Here is a 5936-nt window from a genome sequence, read left to right on the forward strand (position 1 = left end):
GCCTCTTAAATCCACATGGTGCCCCACAGATCAGCTATCCTCAAACCCTTTCACAGCACTGTTATGGACCACACTCCTACCTCATACACCAGCTCTTCTCCTAAATCCAAACACAGCCTCACGATAAGTCACCTCTGCTAGCCACCACCCTGTAGGCACTTCCCTCCAAACCAGGCAGAGATAGGCACAAGCAGCCTTAGCTGCAGCTACCTAACCCCAAGGTGTCATGGCCTACTTAAATCCCCATAGGTGGCTTCAATCCACGGGTTGGCTTTCTCACTGATGCAATAGGTTAGGTGAGAAGAACGGCAAAACCAAATCAAATCCAATTTGCATCCTCTACTGGTTTTGCCCCACAGGGTCCTGATCAGAAAAGCAGTGTGGGTATTTAAAAACTGTGATTGGTACAGCACTGGAGAATAACACAGTCCTACAACAATAAGGATGCTTGAGCTGGTGTTTATTTCTCCATAGGCAGCATTAGCTTTCTTGGTGCTTTAGCAAGAACTGCTGTGGGGTGTATCATATGGGATCTCTGCCCCAGGATCTGAGAGAGCACAGGTTTCACTGGCTGCACTTGCCAGTATGACACCAGCAACCACAGCCTAAATGTTGCAGGGGAGGCAGGCAAAATCAGTGTCAGTCCTACCTACTCCATGCTTTTTGTTTGCCTGCTTTCAACTGCACATTGTGTACACATTAACCAGTTATTTGCCAGCTCTTTCCCTCCACATTTAACAGTTACTCTTCACATGTTCTCATTTTCTGTGTTGTTTTTTTTTCCCAAGCTTCTTTCCTCTTGTGTCATGGGCTTCTGAATGCTCTTGTAATAATAACTAGGTATAGCAACAGCTAACCTCTGATGGGCTTGGAGCAAGAGTGATTTATATTTACAAAAATCCCTTAAATAAAGGGGAGCAAAACCATTAAATAAAAGCTTTAGAACTCTTCAAATCAGTTTGAATTTATACAGACAGTACAGGGAACCATAGAATGGTTAGAGTTGGAAGGGACCTTAAAGATCATTGAGTTCCAACCCCCCTGCCATGGGCAGGGACACCTCCCACTAGACCAGGTTGCTCAAAGCTCCATCCAGCCTGGCCTTAAACACTTCCAGGGATGGGGCATCCACAACTTCCCTGGGCAACCTGTTCCAGTGTCTCACCACCCTCACAGTAAAGAATTTCTTCCTAATATCTGATCTAAATCTCCCCTCCTCCAATTTAAAACCATTACCTCTTGTCTTGTCACTACACTTCCTGACAAAGAGTCCCTCTCCGGCTCTCCTGTAGGCTCCCTTCAGATATTGGAAGGCTGCTATGAGGTCTCCCCGGAGCCTTCTCTTCTCCAGGCTGAACAACCCCAGCTCTCTCAGCCTGTCTTCATAGGGCAGGTGCTCCAGCCCTCTGATCATCTTTGTGGCCCTCCGCTGGACTCGTTCCAACAGGTCCATGTCCTTCCTGTGTTGAGGACTCCAAAGCCGGACACAGTATTCCAGGTGGGATCTCACGAGCGCAGAGTAGAGGGGTAGAATCACCTCCTGCGACCTGCTGGCCACACTTCTCTTGATGCAGCCCAGGATGCGGTTGGCTTTCTGGGTACTGCTGGCTCATGTTGAGCTTCTTATCCACGAGCACTCCCAAGTCCTTCTCCTCAGGTCTGCTCTCCAGCCATTCTCTGCCCAACCTGTATTTGTGCCACGCCCCAGGTGCAGGACCCTGCACTTGGCCTGGTTGAACTTCATGTGGTTTGCACGAGCCCACCTCTCAAGCCTGTCCAGGTCCCTCTGGATGGTATGCCTTCCCTCCAGCGTGTCGACCAAGCCACCGAGCTTGGTGTCGGCGGCAAACTTGCTGATGGTGCACTTTGTCCCACTGTCCATGTCTCCGACAAAGATGTTGAACAGCACTGGTCCCAGGACCAACCCCTGAGGAACACCACTCGTCACTGGCCACCACTTGGACATTGAGCCGTTGACCACAACACTTTGAGTGTGGCCATCCAGCCAGTTCCTTAGCAACCGAGTGGTCCATCCATTGAACCCATGACTTAAGGAAGGATCACCTTACCTAAATGTATGCACAAGCATCTGTGTCAAGCTCTCGACTCTAGGTTCTCTCTCTAAGCAGCAATGGCATTGTTGCAGCAGCCACTTCAGGGCAAGATCCTGGAAGTATTTCTTCTGTCCAAGGACTACAAAGGAAATTCAGATGTGGGTATCTCAGCTGCCATCCTCTATATTTTTTGGGCTGAATCCTACCCTACCTGCTTGAGCAGTAATAGAAAGAACAAGTTTGGGTTTTCTTTTTTTCTTTACCAGAAGAAACCACAAGTTCAGATTTGTAGTGTGACTTCGACCCACTCAGAAAGCTCACAGTCTGGGCCCAGTATTCCTCAGATAAATTCCTTCAGTATCTCCACGCAGGCTGGTGGCAAGTGTGCCCTCTCTTGTCAAAGCTACAAGGTGTGCAAAAAAGGAATCCAAGAGCTGTATGGGGAAATCAGAACAAGCAAGTGGAAATATTACTCTCCAGCTCAATGAGGAAGAAAATTCTTCCTTCCAGGTCTGTGGCTCTCGCTGCCCTTTCTGTGCAGTGAGACGGTGTTACGAGCAGTGCAGAAGGTGGCCTCGTGCAGCAAGGTCTGTAGAGTGCATGGCGAAACCTCTCAGGTTGAGTAGTTATCAAACCCAGATCTCCCACCTCCTAATCAATCTTTAAAGTAGTGTATCAAAGGGACTTGCCACTGCATGCCCAGTCTGCTGCTCCTCCCAGCTTTCGTTGCAGTGCCTACTCTTGCTGTAACATGGGTTGCACTGCCATTGGCAAGATGCATGCATCCTCCAGCAGATGCAAGTGCAAAGATTGATGCTCAATTTGTACACCCCAAATGGCCCTGCAAACCTGACGTGGGTGCTAAAAGCTCAGTTCAGCTTTTTGATATCTAAATAACTTCACTGGAAAAACTTAGGCCACTACAGCCATACAGATTGCTGTACTGCATTTGGGAAGAGAAAGGATTTGTGGATTGCTCCCTTCGGCTTGTGCAGATTTTGACCTCAGCTTAGATTTTTCTTTAGACACCTACTGTCTTTGACAGAGCTGGGCCTAAGGCACCAGTGACAACTTGTTGTCTCTCTCGTCGCAATCAGTGAGAGACAAATAATTCAACAAGTGGGTCTAACAACATAAACAACATATTAGTCTTGAACATACAGTATAGAAACAGTGGAGTTCTCGTCTTGCTTCCTGTTTTCTTCCGATGCATGATTTCATCAACTTCATCATCATGCACGGGGCAATTCTGTTACTATGGTAAACAATTTCTCTCTCTCACTTTATTAATAGCCATTCCAAACAAGCGGAAAAAAAAAAAAAATCTACAAATTTAGATTTATGCCTTTGGCAAAGGAAGGCTGTTTTGTAGATTAGCAGATATAACCGCCCTACCCGGAAAACCTTGCTATCGGAGGCTTGTGTTATGTTCGCACAGATGTTCACAAATAAATTCAGTCTCTGATTATTTTCAGATTAATAGCATCCTGCTCTATTAGAGCATTGCCAAATTATCATTTTATTGCCAGCCTTGCAAGGTTTTTTGCTTGCTTTCTTTTTCTTTTAAAGCTCCAACTCTAAGAGACATGTGATTAGCCAAAAAACTCAGTTTTCCTTTCTGAAGTCTCGAGCAAGCCTTGTCGCAAGCTTGACTCACGTTACCCTGGGGGACCAAAGAACAGGAGTTAATCTTCACATTTTCTTAATCACTCTCAAGACTTTTAAGGCTCTGACTCACGATTTCTAATGCCTACAGTTGGCAATACTGCATATATATTACATGTGTCACATCATCCATCTGCCAGTAAGCAAAATCTTTATGAAACGTCCAATTAGTTACTACTCACAGTTTCTAATAAATAATTACTTTTTTAAATGCACAAAATCTCTGATGCCAAAGAACTTACATCACTGCAGTAGTCACTCACAGCAACAGAAACTAAGTTCCTCATTAATCTGATTAAAAACAATTAGTAAAATCTACCTCCTACTCAGTCATGCATGTGAAACCTAAACAGAACTACTTTAGATTTCTTAACTCAGCAGCCTACAAAACAGAAGGTTGTAAGCCGTGAAAACTCTTACTAAATATCAACTATGGAAGCATTCGCTGTATGGCTGTCACAAAAATACAAGTGTAAGAGGCAACTTGTGAAGGTTTGTTCCATCTGAGGAGTCTCTCATAGCATGCTTACCAGCCCACCAGCGGAACACCATGAGCACCTTCTGTGTGGGCTGAAGGCTCCTTGTGAAGAGCTGCAGGTTACCTCCATCCTTCCACCGAGACTGACACCTTTGCCGGGTCACCCACATGGCAGCAGACTTGTCATACACCGTATTTCTAAGAAACTTCTGTAAAAAGAAGGGCAGAACGTCTTATGACATGGGATGGTAGCATTTCATATGTTTACATTAAAATTGATAGCAAAATTTGATGTTTTGATTGCTCATGCTGACATTTAATCGATTTTACACCTTAGAGAAAGGCCCTAATTTACAATACATGGCATCAAGTAACCAAGACAAGTCAGAGCACCACATTTAAAGTAGAAAACATAGAAATACATACAGTAGAATTCATTTCAGGCATATTTAAGACTGTACACGCTATTCAATTCACCTGTCTCTCTAATTTTGGTTTCACTTTTGAACCTACAAAAAAAATCCTAATTATATTTAGCACATATTTGATGATTATACTTCAAAATGAATCAGAAACACCTAAATACTTAAGAAAACCATGCAACTTACTGAGTCAGAAATATTCTCCTCCTCTCCATGAATCTCATAAGCATGTTTTTGTAATTTTCTAGACTACTAGAAAAACATAAGCCAGGAAAGAAGAAAGGGAGCAAAGCAAGCAAGTACTTAGGACATATCTTTGTTTCAAGGACTTTAAAGATTAATAATTTAATTATTAGATTAGTAATTATTAATAGCTTATGATTAAAGACTAGAAAAAGTTTAATAAATTGAATACCTACTCAACATTCACAAATATGAGAGGCACAACCAGCACACTACTGCTGTGATGGAAATGTTTGCTGTTCGTTTTGCCAGAAACTAAACACTTTTATCTCTACATTTCTCACTATATGAACACACTTTGTTTTCTGGCATCACACTGAAATATCCCCATGACCATATTGTATGATTCAACGCTTTAATACCCGAGTTGCTTTCCCCAGAACTAAATACAGTATCTGGTATTGGTAAGAGAAAAAGTCGTTCTCAATCAAAACCTTCCACCATTTCCAGCAACAAAACAGCAGAGAAATTACTCCATTCCTTAGCAAATGCTTTTAAAGGTCCATATTAGTGCCGGGATTTATCAATTTGGATGTCACAGGTTTGTTCATTCTCTTTATGATGATGTTATCCATTTCACATGGTGTGAGGGACCACTCTCAACTGACATACAGAGGGAGCAATATGCATTTTTTTTGCCCCCCACCCCTTTTTTTTTTTTTTTTTTGTGACAGATTTCTCCGTTCCATCCTTGAGCACATGTTTATACTTCACTAATTTTATTCAGCTTGCTATAATCCTTAGCCTTAATGCAAAAAAGTCATCTGCCATACGAATTCGAAGGGGAAAATACATAATGCATGCAACAGGGAAGATGCATTGAGTTAGATCTTAGTAAGCGACTACATCTGCCACTCAGTCATGGCTGACAGCATTTTCCCAAGGCAATATATATTCCAAACTTTGGTTTGGGAGTTGGGGGTCAGGGAAGGGAGGGCGGTGGGGGGTGGCATTTAAGTAAACACCACCCAAAATTGAGCCAAAAACCACTGCATCGGTACCTCTGCCTGTAGAGGTATAGTACCTGTATTCACTACTTTCATACAGAAAAATGATGCAGCTATACAAAAAGCT

Source organism: Numenius arquata, chromosome 1, assembly GCF_964106895.1.
Source record: "Numenius arquata chromosome 1, bNumArq3.hap1.1, whole genome shotgun sequence".
In the NCBI taxonomy this organism is placed as follows: Eukaryota; Metazoa; Chordata; class Aves; order Charadriiformes; family Scolopacidae; genus Numenius; species Numenius arquata.